The sequence below is a fragment of the Coregonus lavaretus genome (genome assembly GCF_964263955.1).
Source record: "Coregonus lavaretus genome assembly, chromosome: 2".
In the NCBI taxonomy this organism is placed as follows: domain Eukaryota; kingdom Metazoa; phylum Chordata; class Actinopteri; order Salmoniformes; family Salmonidae; genus Coregonus; species Coregonus lavaretus.
Window position 1 is genome coordinate 38,339,096 of NC_139989.1, and position 15,892 is coordinate 38,354,987.

Here is a 15,892-nt window from a genome sequence, read left to right on the forward strand (position 1 = left end):
CTGTGGAACCCCCACTATTTGGGGCAGGCAATCATTAAGGACAGCTAAGATAACAGGACCACCATTTCTCCCAGACGGTTTCCTTGAAAGTGCTCCTTACGGGAAGTGTGTGTGTGAGAGAGTGAGTGAGAGAGAGAGGGGGTCTATACACAACCATTAGCAGTGGGAGTACAGTATGTCAGTCTGCCCTGAGCAGCATAGCTGCATTATAGGGGCCGCACCCCTCATCGCCATGGTAAACAAGGTCAATGATAGCAGGTTAGCTTTTTTCGGCGTGAATCTTGTTATGGAGGTAGCTCTGCAGAGTGGTCACTAGCTGGCACAGCCGCAAAGTCATAAAATCCGATAGTAAACCTAACCCTAACTTTAACCACACTACTAACCATAATGCCTAACCCTAAATTATGACCAAAAAGCTAATTTATGTTTGAATGAATTTTTACAATAAAGCCACATTTGAGGGACCCATCTAAGGGGAAATCGCTCAGTTCTGCCTCCAGGACAAGACTCATGACAATAAACATCAACCTACTCAATGATGACTCCTACTCTCATTCTATATGTTTGCATAGCCTATACTGTAGCTATGCACAAGTTCTACAGGGGAACTCAAGTAGCAAAATGGTAGTTGAGAAGACATTTCAGTAGTCAGGCTACGAAAACTAGAGTAAATGATGTGTGTGTGTGTGTGTGTGTGTGTGTGTGTGTGTGTGTGTGTGTGTGTGTGTGTGTGTGTGTGTGTGTGTGTGTGTGTGTGTGTGTGTGTGTGTGTGCGTGCGTGCGTGTGTGACCAGTGAGGGCAGTGTCCATAATGCTCCAGCAGTGTCTACCAATGTGTACTAAGTTCATACTGTACTGGGAGGTTTGATCAGTGGGGCAAGACATCCAAAGTGTTGCAGATTGAGATGTACTGGATGACAACAGCCAGATGTACTGGATGACAACAGCCAGATGTACTGGATGACAACAGACACGTGAAAGTGAAATTTGCACGGATGTCTTGAATGAAACGCGACATTGAAACGTGAAGCGGATCTCATTTCTAACGTCAGTCTTCAGATCAGCTGTGTTGCATGAGACCTGGGATAGGAATGCTTGCGACATTTAAGCCATGTACAGCGTAAATACGCGGCATGGTTCTCACTCTCCACTTCCGAATGTAGCTACATGCTCGTGAAGCATTCAAAACAACAGCATTTCTCTCTCCCATGCTCTTCTGTCACTGTCACCACATCAAGCTTAGAAGCAGTACATACTGTCCAATACAGCCTAGGGCTGCAGCAGTATACATACACATTGGAGAATGTGTAAAATGAATAACTATGAGTCTGTTTGTATGTAGACATTCTAGAATGCATCTATATTATAAGTATACTGTGTGCACCTGTACTTCTGTACGTGTCTGGGAGATTAAAGTATCCACACACTCACCCACTCTCCCAGTGTAGGTTAATGATTGTTGAGGTGAGGTGTGAGTGTATGCAGTGCAGTGCAGTGGTATGCAGTTTCTGTCTGCCGTAGAGGCCTTGAGGAATGCCTGAGGGGCGGTGTGCTGGTGTTAAGGTGTGAGAGACGTCGTAGCCGTGTTAAATGGACTCACACAGCACAGGCCACTCTGTAACACTGGGCTTACTCGCTCTCCCCTCGCTCTCCCCTCGCTCTCCCTCCACCCCCATGTGAAATGTTACCCACTGCCCTCTCTCCCATCCAGTCACTTCAACACGGATGGACACATGACAACAAATAGGATTTCCTTGAAGTATATTCTTCCTGGGTTACATTATACTTGACCTTTTGAATGGTACCCACAAGAACACATGCATAACCCATACACTGCATTTATAAGCAGTACATAAGAAGTTTGTAAATGCTTATGTTTACAACTTGTAGGGGAATTCATTGTCTTGATGTAACATTTTCCTAGGTGGTGAAGGCATCTGCTAATAATCATCCAGGATAGGGGTTTTTCCCTCTGCAGCCTCACACACTGCACTTTTGATGCTGAGAAACGGCTCTGACCAGTAAATGATGCTGGAACAGCTGAATCAGCATGCCTCTGGTGTCTGAGGTCTGGGACCTGACTCACGTGACTGATCTAGGATCAGCTGAATCGGCAGGCCCATTTGAGCACTGCAGTTTGATGCTCTACTCTTAAGTGCAAAAGAGAGAGGGGCTTTTAAAAAAGATTTTACTTATACTTCAGTAGCGGTTAAAATATTGTTATGTTGATGGTTATCAACTACTGAGCGTACAGACACCATAATGAAAAGTGTTCCTCAAATACATATATGAAAGAAAGAAAGCATATGCCTACATGGCATGCACAGAACCCAATGGGAACCATGTGCTACTGTAACACAAGGGCAGCTGCATCATTGATTGGCTTAGCACCAGAGATGATTTTCATAACAGGACTCTCATATTTCCTATCAATAAACTGTAGCATCACATGACGCAATGCGCTCTGGGTCTTAGTGGGCCTGCCTCTGGCCCATCCAGCCATCCACCCCCCTGTAATGTAGTCATCCCTATTGATTCCAGCTACAGCATTGCTGCAACACCAAATCACTGCAACACCCAACCATCAGGCCCTGCAAACAACATGCAGTCCCACAGAACTATCCTACTCCAACTGTCACTCCCAGCAGACTCCAATCAGACTCCACACTGAGCCAACTGACAACAGACTCCTCAGACTGTGGCCTCTATTTTCAAATTCAAATGGCCACCGAAAACGTTGCTCTTTTTCTGCTGGTCGGTTTGCTCTTAATTGAATCAGTGTTCAATCAGGCCAGGCTGCCTGACCAGGGGAGGGGAAGGAGAGGGAAAGCACGCAGGTCCACTTCTCCCCTCCTTACACTCAGACAGACAAACACCAAGCTCTGTGGTAACAGAATGCTTGTTGGCCTTCAGAAGAGTCTCTAAAAACAAAATGGCATCTCAATCTCCCTCTCCAGGGCGTACTCCAGGATTGGGGCTTGACACTAGTGTCAGGGTTAGAGGTGGGATGAGGTCTGATCTTAGGGTGGGGCAGGGGTCAGGTCTGAAGTTGGGGCAGGAGGCTTTGGCTGTGACCAGGGTCATATTCTGACTGTTAGGACCTTTAAATGTAGGACATCATCACTGCTGATATGGGGGAAAGTTAGAACATCATGGTGTTTCATCATTGCTTATTACCTTATCTTTTACTTTCTTCCTACAACTTTGTCCCAATGTAATCAAACTAGTCTCGTCAACAAAATCATTGTCTTGTTTTGAGGAAAATGGATTAGGGAAAATAAACTTTGCAGGAGGAAGCAAGAGCAGCAAGGAGTGCCTCAGAGTAGCAGCCTATGGCGCAGAAAAGTAGGGAGATATAGGGAGAAGGAGATGCCAAGTTTGAAAGCAGAAGTTGATAAGACCCAGGTGATGTTGTGAAACACTGTGTCACAAACACATGAGATAGACCACACACACGAGATAGACACCACACACACACACACACCAGACTGTGTCAAAGGCCTTGGGAGGCTAAATAAAAACAGATTCCCCCAGACACAGCCCTCTGCGGCCAAGCCAGGACATACAAACAGCAACACAGAGCCCTCCTCTTCCAAACATACACAGACCACCTGGGAGGCCCAGTTGACAACCTCTGCTCTTATCGCATAGCTGAGCAATGTCACACCACCCTCAGAGGCCTCAACCACAACACTGGATGTAGGGATGGACAGCGTTGCAAACATGGGACAATAATGTGTGGAGGTTATCCGAGTTTATCCACCAATAGGACTACAACTGTACTCTTTAGGCTTTAAATGAAACATACAAGCCTTTATTCGACAGCTTTCTGCAAAGCAAACAACTAGATAGTTTGTATGTATACATTGGCAAACTGTTTTTTTTGTGTCTGTGGTCATAAAAAGTCATTTAGAAGGCAAGTCTCTAATTCAATGTGTTCAGTCGGCCATTGCAGGGATACTATGTTGCAACATGTGGAGTTCAAAGTAACAATTAATCTAGAAACCGTTATATTGTACACAGCTTTGTCTGGCTTTATCAAGTGGCTACAGAAACATTTTGGAGAGGGAACACATGTCCTTGAATACCCAAAGTAGATAGGGAAAGACTTGCAGGAAAACTAACCGGAAAGATAGGGGAAGAGAGTCCTAAGATTAAAGCTCAATAATGCTTTTTAACACGTTTGTGAGTGAATTTTATTAATCAATCATGTCGACAACTTGAAATGGAAACAAACTTCAACAAACCGAGAAACTTCTAAACGGGTTGATTAAATAGCCAATTAAAACCGTTATATGGGTATGGCGGGTATCGTTGGATAATGACGTGAGTTCCATCCCTGTGCCGGACGTCCGTCCCGAGTTTGACAGCTCCACTCAATGGTCAGACAGACAAAATTACATTCAATCGTCCCAGCGTCAGTGTCAGTCAGTGTGGCCTTGAAATCGCAATTCGCAAGGGAGCGGTTTAAGTTTTGTCTCTCGGACATTGACCACAGTTGGCGTTCTAGCAAAATAAACAATCAACACCAGCAGAGAACACATTCAAATGTTGGTGTGTGGACTAAGTTGCAGAGAACTCGTTGAAATGACGGGTTTTCTGTATCATATGTCTGTGTGTGTACACAGTAGCGACATGGACTAATCCTCTTAGGAAATCATGCTCTCCGACCAACCAGATAGCCCAATGCAAGAGCTTCTGAGGTAAATCTTGAAGACAAAACATAGGCTACGAGAATACATCGATGACAACACAGTGGGGTCGATCACTTACTTCGTTCGCTGGGTAGGGTGGGATTCCAACAAGGCAGAAAGCAACTCCATTCATTGGACAGCTGGGATTGTTGAGCAGTAAAAAGGAGAGTGAGATTTGCTGCTATAAGAGGTTACAACATAATATAAAAATCTGCAAATACAGAATAGTCTGTAAAGAACAGACTATTATTGCCTAGTCTGGTGGCGATGCTCTGTGGCATTCACCTATCCAATTTCCTTCCTTTCCAACCCCCCTCTTTTCCGTTGTTTGGGCTGTTTGGTTGATGTCGCTCCCCCTCCTCCGCCAGACTGGCTCAACGTAAATCCCTCTCTTGCTCAGCCTGCCTGTTAAACTGAGACAAACAGGCTGAGGGCGCGTTGGGGAAATCTGCGCGCGGATTGAGCAAAGCGCCTGCCTTCCATTACGGTGCACTCGGCTTGCCGTAAAGGAGCGTACGGGCTCCCTCTGGCTGTGCCAAAAAGTTTAGGTCGGAATGTTTACACTACTATGCGTGTCTCTTCTGAAACCGTGACGCGTGCAGGGTGCGCATGCCACGGCGTTCCCAATGCCATTTAAACAAAGCCATTTTGTACCCAGATACAGAGATAGACTTGGGAAAAAATACAAGGGGAGAAATTAAGGTTCATATGAAGGTGAGTCAGCATGGAGCTGTTGCCTAGTGATACATGGGTTGAGAGAAACAAAACAGTTTCTGGTAAATGCCTAAGCTAGATCATTGCATACTGTACAGATGGGAATTTGGGGGAAGTGTGACTAAAGTGGTATTTATAGCCCATTAGGTTGCAGAATAGACAGATTAGTACATTTGTAGGTGTAAATAAATAGAAACTCAGTCACAGGAAGTTATTGCATTGACAGGAACCACAGATGGTTATTTAAGTCACCTCTGACCAGAGATGACAAGAAATTACAGAAATAACTAGTCACTCCCAATCTAAACCACAACCACATCCAATCTCAAATAGTATTGTTATTCTACAGTTCTGTATGCTATGCTTTCCATTCTTGAAGTGCAAAACAATGTTATTACATGTGTTCTGGACAGATATTGACCACAAAAAAGAGTAAAGAACAGAAAGGGTAGAAAAGAAAGAGAGACAATAACTTCAGCAGAGAATGATTGAGAACAAATAGGGGCGAGGGGGAAAGAGTGCAATGAGTTTGTTGGTGTAAGGAGAAATATGGTGGGGTTGAGACGTGGCTCAAAGCTGGGGGCCCACATGGCTGCTATTACACTGGACTGTGGAGAGGGGTGCAGGGAGCAGGCTAAGGAGAGCCACTTCAAAGCCGCCTGCCTGCCTGGCTGCCTGGGGAAACGAGTCACAGGGAGAAATATACTTCCCATGCACAGCTGCCCTCCCTGCCTTCCTCTCCTCCTCCCTTCCTCCACATGGCTGCAGACCCCCTCACCCACCTTGTGTTGATACACCAGCCTTGTCAAGGGCAGCTCAGCACCTGAACACACATCTTGAATACACCATGACCTTCAACTACTTCCACCTGAGCTCACTTCCAAACATATCTATGGAGAGTCTGAAGATTCGGTGAGGCCCTATTAGTGAACACATTTTAGACACCCATTGCTCCATACTGCTGCCAGAAGGTCAGTCTATAGCTGGTCAGTCGGAGTCCTCCATGGGAGAGTGAGAGACCAGGGTCTTATCTAGGAGATTGTGCTTATAAGGTGGGAGAGCAGAGCAGGGTGGGCAGATGGTGCTGTCTGGAGGGGTCACGTGGTCCCTGAGTGAGGGGATATGAGGAGGAGGAGGGGGTAAGGAGGGGAGATATGGGACTAGGGTGGGTTGCAGCATTAAGGTCAGTGGTGGGAGGTCAGAGAGCGTGAGGGCCATAGCAGCTGGTGAGATGAACTATTCCGTGTCCCCTGTGACTATTGAGCACTGTCTGTAGGCTCTCTCTGGGTGCGTCTCAAATGGCACCCTGTCCTATGTATTTTTTTTGTTGTTGTCAAAAGTAGTGCGCTACTTTTGACCAGGTCCGATAGGGAATAGGGTGCAATTTGGGACGCAGCCCCCGATCTCTGACTCACCCTGACCCTACAGTAGGCTACATGTGTTTTCTGTTCAACCAGAAACAGGAGTAAATCACTTGTATGTGCTCTGGGTCTGTGTCGGGTGATACAGTGCTACAGCACTCCACTGTCTGGGTTTCTCCACGAGAAGTCAACTGGCCTGTCAGCCCAGCAAAATGGCCCCTCTATTATTGATGAGGGTGAGACTGAGTCAGAGCAAGAATACGCCCAGCCAAGGAGCCACTGTGAGCCTTCTGTGATGAAGTCGGTCTATCAGGTGTTTGAGTGGGCAGATTTGGATTTAGCTTACTACTACATTGTTACTATGGAGACAGGAGTAGTTTATTTACTATTGTACTATAGTGTGTTAGTCAGAGGCGCAACTTTCACTGGGGACAGAACATGTCCGTCCCCCCCACCCCCCCCCCCCCCCCCACATTCTGAAATTGCATTTTTGTTCCCCCCCAGTTTTATCATTGGAATGTGATACTTTTTATTTTATTTTTTATGATACAAAACAAGGCAACGTCTCAACGTCAACAGTGAAGAGGCGACTCCGGGATGCTGACCTTCTAGGCAGAGTAGCAAAGAAAAAGCCATATCTCAGACTGGCCAATGAAAAGAAAAGATTAAGATGGGCAGTCTGAGATATGGCTTTTTCTTTGCAATTCTGCCTAGAAGGTCAGCATCCCGGAGTCGCCTCTTCACTGTTGACATTGAGACTGGTGTTTTTCGGGTACTATTTAATGAAGCTGCCAGTTGAGGACCTGTGAGGCGCCTGTTTTTCAAACTAGACACTAATGTATTTGTCCTCTTTCTCAGTTGTGCACCGGGGCCTCCCACTCCTCTTTCTATTCTGGTTAGAGACAGTTTGCGCTGTTCTGTGAAGGGAGTAGTACAAAGCGTTGTACGAGATCTTCAGTTTCTTGGCAATTTCTCACATAGAATAGCTTTCATTTCTCAGAACAAGAATAGACTGACGAGTTTCAGAAGAAAGTTCTTTGTTTCTGGCCATTTTGAGCGTGTAATCGAACCCACAATTGCTGATGCTCCAGATACTCAACTAGTCTCAAGAAGGGCAGTTTTATTGCTTCTTTAAATCAGCACAACAGTTTTCAGCTGTGCTAACATAATTGGAAAAAAATATTTTCTAATGATCAATTAGCCTTTTAAAATGATAAACTTGGATATATTATTATTATTATTAGCAAACACAACGTGCCATTGGAACACAGGACTGATGGTTGCTGATAATGGGCCTCTGTATGCCTATGTAGATATTCCATTAAAAATCAGCAGTTTCCAGCTACAATAGCCATTTACAACATTAACAATGTCTACACTGTATTTCTGATCAATTTGATGTTATTTAAAATTGACAAAAAAATTGCTTTTCTTTCGAAAACAAAGACATTTCTAAGTGACCCCAAACTTTTGAACGGTAGTGTATATATGTCCCCCCCACTTCTAAAACCAAAGTTGCGCCCCTGGTGTTAGTGATGTATTTCCTACACTATTGTAGGTCTGAGCGCTGTACAGTATGTATATCTGTCTGGAGTAATACCACTCGCCCCCTCCCTCTCTTCTCTCTCTCTGGGTCTGTTGAACAGCCTTAGTCATTGGCACACAGCCCAAGGCCCAGAGAGGGTCCCTGTGGTCGACTGAGCGAGACAGAGTTTGACGCTGATGGGTGCTGACACCCCTATCTCTCTCCTCCAGGGGGGTGTATAGGGGGAGAGCACCAAAAGACCATCAGCCCTCCCAGGCGGTCATTACATAACAACGCACAGCAGAGGGAGCACTTTGGAGGGTAACCGACAAACAATCAACGTTCATCATGTTTACTCGCTCCACTGCGCCCCATCTCAAACCCCCCTGGGCTGGGCCCCACCACTGCTGCTGCCCGCTCGCCGCTGCCCGCTCACGGGGTCGGCTCGCGGTCATACCCGGAACCAACCAACCGCCGCATTAACGAGATTCCAACTGTGCCAAACTTGATAAAATTAGGAAAGAAAAAAAAATGCCATGCTAGCTATCACTGTGGACCAGTTCACAGTCCCGTGCCTCTGCACTCACTGTATGTTACAATCAATTCCGGTCACTCCATTTAGCTGGATATCTACACTCACACTCCTCGTCTCAAGGCCTGTCCCATCGCTGTTCTCACCCCCTCGGACTGATGTCTCGTCCCCTCTCCTCTTTTCATATCACTTTTTCACTCCAGTTCCCTCTAGTCCTGAGATTGAAGCCCTCCTTCCTGTGTGAGTAAATGTATGACACACACACAGACACACCACACTTTTGTTCGTTCTCAGCTTTGTTGCCATATCCTTTCAACATCATTCACAGTGGGCCTCCTTAGTATGGAGTGCCGCATTAGCACACACTGCTACTCTGTCAGGCCTGTCACAGCACAGTAGCCCTCTCTCGCTCTCTCTTTCTCAGCCCTCCATCTGACACAATTACATTTAGTGCTGCTGCCTGGACTGTATCTGTAGCACTGCTAAGAGCTGAATGGACACAATGTTCGAGTCCAGCCAAGACGTCTCTCCCTCTTTCTCTGTCCCTCTCTCTCACTCCCTCTCTTTCTGTCCCTCTTTCTCTCTCCCGCTCTCTCACTCCCTCTCTTTCTGTCCCTCTTTCTCTCTCCCGCTCTCTCACTCCCTCTCTTTCTGTCCCTCTTTCTCTCTCCCGCTCTCTCACTCCCTCTCTTTCTGTCCCTCTTTCTCTGTCCCTCTCTCTCACTCCCTCTCTTTCTGTCCCTCTTTCTCTGTCCCTCTCTCTCTCTCTCTCTCCCTCGCTCTCTCTCTCTGTTGATCTAATATACACAGTAACCTTCACTCTGACCCCATCTCAAATATAATAATTGAAAACCATTATAGCTGTCTTGGTCACACAGCACAAAATGTGCTCTGTAAGAGTGGAGTGGGAGAGATGGAGGCATGGGTCTCCGATCAATGTGGATGAGTTCAAGTGTGTGGTATGTGTATGTATGTGTTTGGGGCAAATGTTACTGAATGGAGTATCCTGGCTAAATAAATACAATGGAATGATAATGAAGTGTGTGTATGTGTGTGTGTTTGAGAGTGAGAGATAGACACTTTTTGAGAGATCATTCTGAGTGATCATACAGTCATCTTCGTAACAGACACTTGTGTGTATGTCTGAGTGTCTTGTCCCATAGAGTGTTTGAGATAGACTGCAGTAAGTAACATCCTGGTCTGTCGTGGCTGTGCTGCCTGTTGACACAGAGGATCCTGGGGCACTCCTTTGAAGGGGGTAAGGCTGTGGGGCTGTGGGAAGGAGTGCAGGGTGGTGACCCCAGCATGTCCAGATTCCACTGTGAGCCATAAATTCCCCACTCGCGGTATGGAGGAGTAGAGGCATGGGGGGGGGGGGGGGGTCCTCTCTTTGTTTGCCTGGACAACTGGCATGTAGAGGGGGGAGACAGCTGACCAGTCAAGACGCAGGTTGACATTCATTGGGATGAGTCTTGTCCTGGAGGCAAACCTGAGTGATTTCTGCCATGGGTTTGAAACGGTTCAGGGAACAGAAAATAAAACCGGAAAATAACTACATTATTTGAGGAACAGAACCCGAACCGGAAACAAAAGTGATCTGTACTGTTCCGGAACAGAACCTTTATTTTAAAAGCATGGGAACCGGTTAATAACGTTCTTTTTAATTCTGGGCATTTATTTTTTCAGTCCCACAAAAATCGCAACAAAGCACCTATGCAAAGCATTCACGCTCTGAAGCTCTGAAGCATACTGATTATGTTACAAACATGATTCAGAAATTAGGGAGAGATGTTTAATATAATGGATTAACTTTTTCAATGTTAGTTAAGGATACTATAGTTATCACGTTTCATATTGGATTTATTAACTGCAAAAAGGTAAGACGTGTTTTTAATGATAGTGCTGCTCTGCACACACAAGCTTGTTAGCTAGCTAGATTGGAAAATAAGATTGGAAAATAATTTTGGTTCCAACCCCTGATTTCCGCTAGATAGGCCAGCTGCAAAGTCAAAATTGTCTATATTGTAAAAATTTATGAAAACTAAAATGAACTTTTGGGGCTTAATTTAAGGTTCGAGTTAGGAATTAGGGTTAGCAGTGTGGTTAAGGTTATGGTTAGGTTTAAAATCAGATTTTATGACTTTGTGGCTGTGCCAGCTAGTGACCACTCTGCAGAGCTGCCTCCAGAACAAGATTAATGATGAACCTGCAGTCAAGACTGGTACAGACGCAGGAAGGCATGGTGTAGTTTTGTTGACTGGACTTCATAAATGTATGTGAATACTGTGAATAAACCATGTAGTAAAATACACAGAAATATCACACATGGTGGTGTCCTTTTGTGGTGAAACCCCTGCGATGGTAGTGTGTTAGTGCCACTGGTTAGAGTATTTAGGCTGGTCTGTTATTGCAGGTGGCACAGGGCTCTCTCCACTCCTCTGCTAAAATTCCTCCCAGCCGCCCTCTCCCTCTCCCCCAGCCCCTACTAGGTCACTTCTACTGACAATTTCCTCAAACTTCTGTGCCCTTCCACCCCTCCCCCAACCATCCACATCCCCTTTCCCTGGTCTACTGCCCAACCTCTTTCCTCACCCCTGCCATTCCCTTTTCCTCTAGCTGTCTGGTATTCTGCTCTCTTCCACCCTTCCTCTAGCCTCTCCTCGCTCCCTCGCTCCCTCGCTCCCTCTCTCCTTACTCCATATCATTATAATCCTCTCTTCTCTGCAGCTGCCCATCTCACTCATTCCTCGCCTCTCTTCTCCAGGTTTGTTCAGCCAGATAGAGAATGGATGAGAAACTCCCTGTCAGACATATATAATAACTGTATATGTCTGTAAAGACAGATTAGACTCAGAGCTGGGGCTAAGGTTATGTCTGGGGCTGAGGCTAAGGTCAAGGTTGAGGCTGTGGAGGGCGTCACTGGAGTCATGGTTCAGGGCCTCCAGCAGTGTCACCAGCTTGTGTACCCTGCACTAGGTGTGGTGGACTAGCACACCCCTGTCAAGGTACATCATATTGGCATTAGTCCAGAAAATGTACACACACCCACACACTAATCTCATAGCACAATCTGAGGTTGTATAAATACACAATGTATCCTACATATTAATTCCCCATTATCTGAGATACACAAAAACATGAATACATGGCCTTCACACACTGGCTGCTGATTAGAGGGACGTCACAATCGGTAACCAATTCACAGTCATATCCACACTGTTTCCAGTCTGGCTCCTTTCTCTTTACTTGTGTGAATAATAAGGGAAATATGAGACCCCCCCCCATACTGAGCCGTAACATGTGCATCACATCCAGGTAATTCAACTGTTGCTATAACTGCTTGGCAGTGGTACACATTCCTCAGTCGGAAGACATCCCCGCTGTGCTGCACCCACCACCCTCTCTCCACCCCACCTCTTCCCAGCACTCTACCCCCAATCTGGGAGACAGACGGTTCCAGTAGGTCTCCTGTTTCCTTCCTCTGCCCGTCACTTCACAGGCACATATGTATCTGCTGCCTCCTTTACCTTCACCGCTCCGCTTCCCGTCTCTGATGTCACTTCCTGGAGCTGGAGACAATGGGAAACCTCCTCACGCTGCTGACCCTTCGACCTATACGTAAGTGCATACATGTAGGAGTCCTGTGTAAAATGTAGGTTATAGCAATAACACTGCAAAGGACCCAGAGATGAGTCACTCATATACGGTATACCATTTCTGATGCTTCTGCCTATCCTATTTTATTCACTCTGTTAGTCAGAGAATAGATTCTATTTCCGATTCTATTTCTGTGTGTCAGACTGAGTAATGACATCCGTTAGGTAGCTGTGGAGCTCAAATTAAATATCACAGTCATGATTTAACCATAGTATAAACACAGTCCGTTCACATCACCAATCATAAAGGCCTTCCACTGACCCCATTTCCTGCTATCCATTAATATGGACCAGATATGATTTTAGAACACCAGAACGTCAAGGATTAAAGACATCTTGGTTAGGGCCCCCCTAAGGATTTATTTGACAGCAGAAGGATTGTACTGTACAAACAATTGTATATTTGTGTTAATTACTGTATCTCTGTCAGAGGGTCATATCCTAATCCTGGCATTTCCCCAGTGTCCCCTGTCCTAAAAACAGAGGGGGACAGCTTGTCTAGACGGGGCCTTAGAAGAGGGACTCACTCCTTGGGTTTGGGGACGGGAGAAGGGGGGCATGAGGGGGACTGGTGTAGGGGTCTTATCTCATGGAGACATCTTCCCCCTTCCAAACACACACACACTCATCCTTACCATATATTGTATGCTTGTCCTGCTAGCCTATTGCACCTCCTAACACAGTTATATGAATGAAACAAGGTGCCATAAAAATAGCCTGGCCCTAGACCCCCCTGCATGTTTAACCAGACAATATTTAACATTCAGTTCAGTAACAACAGTTTATTAATTCGTATTTAACTTACCCTAGACACCCTAGCTGTGATCAACACTGAAACAAATAACCAGCCCCACTGGGACAGATTAGAAATTGTCTTGGATTTAACACAAATGGGCAATAAAATTTGAATAAATAAATCCACATAAATAAACATCTGCCTTGTGTTGGCGTGGAGATGAATAAAGAGGAGGGCCATCTGTTCCTGTACAGCACAGTAGGGAGAATTACCCTAAATATATAATCCATAATCCCTTCAACATGGAAATGAATTGAGTTTCAGTTTCACCATATGGCCACTGGAGGGCGCATGCAGGGCTGTTGAAGTACAGAAAGAGAGGGAAACTAGTGGGCACTTAACATGTAAAGACTAAAAAAGTTGGATAAAGTTACCCCTAAACACTGATATTGGGTCCGTTTAGCATTTCCCCCTAATGGTTAAGGTTAGGATTTGGGGAGGGTAAACTGATCCAAGATCTGGGCAATTTCTACCCAGAGATGTAAAGACACAGTAGATATGTAGTAGTCCAGAGCATATGAACCAGAGCACAGAACAGACAGAACTGGAGCCATGCTTAAAGGAGCAGCCTAATGACTCATTATAGTGATGTATGGAGGAAGAGGAGACATACTGGAGTGGAGCGATGAGTGCAGGTGGACACTCATCCATCTCCAACGCACCCTCCCACACACACCATACTCAAGATCACTACAGCACACACTGGTTGTATGAAGTATCTCCATTTCCTTGGTAATGGGAGCATCAGTAGCCTTCAGTGGTTCAGTAATTGGGCCAGGAGGTTAGTGGCATGTATACCTAGGATAGGATCCAGCTGTGGTGCTCAGAGAAGAGAGGACTACTACTTGGCCTCAATAATGATCACAGTAATGAAGCAGCAGCTGATCATTCCAGACTGACATCCTTCACACAGTGCCTGGACACTGCTTAGGATTTTTAAGCCTTGAGATGGATTGTGTATGTGTGCCATTCAGAGGGTGAATGGGAAAGACAAAACATTTAAGTGCCTTTGAACGGGGTGTGGTAGTAGGTGCCAGGGGCACAGGTTTGTGGTCTAAGGCACTGCATCGCAGTGCTAGCTGTGCCACTAGAGATCCTGGTTCGAATCCAGGCTCTGTCGTAGCTGGCCGCGACCGGGAGACCCATGGGGCGGTGCACAATTGGCCCAGCGTCGTCCAGGGTAGGGGAGGGATTGGCCGGCAGGGATATAGCTCAGTTGGTAGAGCATGGCGTTTGCAACGCCAGGGTTGTGGGTTCGATTCACACGGGGGGCCAGTATGAAAAATGAAAAATAATGTATGCACTCACTAACTGTAAGTCGCTCTGGATAAGAGCGTCTGCTAAATGACTAAAATGTAAGAACTGCAACGCTGCTGGGTTTTTCATGCTCAACAGTTTCCCGTGTGTATCAAGAATGGTCCACCATCCAAAGGACATCCAACCAACTTGACATAACTTTAGGAAGCATTGAGTCTGTTCTGAGGGCAAAATAAGATGCAACTCAATATTAGGAAGGTGTTCCAAATGTTTGGTATATGCAGTGTACATCACTACCAATCAATGGGCAACCCTGATCACACAATCTCACTCTGCATGATGGCAACAATGTAGCTGACAGACCCTGGCTTACAGAAACATACAACGAGAGAGAGGTCATTGGTCGATGACAAATTAATGATGAGCCATCGCAAGTCTCTCTCTCTCTCTCTCTCTCTCTCTCTCTCTCTCTCTCTCTCTCTCTCTCTCTCTCTCTCTCTCTCTCTCTCTCTCTCTCTCTCTCTCTCTCTCTCTCTCTCTCTCTCTCTCTCTCTCTCTCTCTCTCTCTCTCTCTCTCTCTCTCTCTCTCTCTCTCTCTCTCTCTCTCTCTCTCTCTCTCTCTCTCTCTCTCTCTCTCTCTCTCTCTCTCTCTCAGAGAGAGTAGACAATGCTTGCAGATGTTGTTTAGTCAATAGTTCAAATGTTTGCAAGTGAGGGAGAACTTTTAGATGCTAGTACAGTGTGGTGTACGCGAGGGTGACTTGAGGACAGTGTTATTTGTGCTTAAGACACACTTGCAAACACACACATAGGCAATAGGTTACACAACGTCTATCTCTGTTATAAACACACACACTCCAGAACAGTAACATCGCTCATCTCTCTTTATGGCCCAAAAGGAGGAGTGAGAAATTCCTAACACTGCAGAGAAGGGGGACAGGGGGGTGCCTGGTAGGGCTGCCTTCAGATTATAGCACCTGTTCCACTGTGGAACACACACTCATTCCCTCCCTTTATCTCGCTCTCTCCCTCTCTCATTCTTTCGCTCTCTCTCTTATTATCTTTTTATAACTACCCACTCTTGTCTTCCCTCCCTCAATCTCACCTCTCGCCTTTCACTCTGGCTGCCTAGCTCCAAGCTGACTGCATTCCATCTGTGGGAAACAGACAAAACAATCTGCCAGATAACTTTGGCAGAGAGCCCCAGCGCACATAAAGACAGCAACACACAAACACACACAGGGACACACACACACACACACGTGTCACCTTGTGTTTAAGAGCAGGCCTCCAGGTAGTGGTGTACAGACAGAGTAGTGTGCATCCCAAAAGGCATCAAAAAAGAGCCCTATTGACC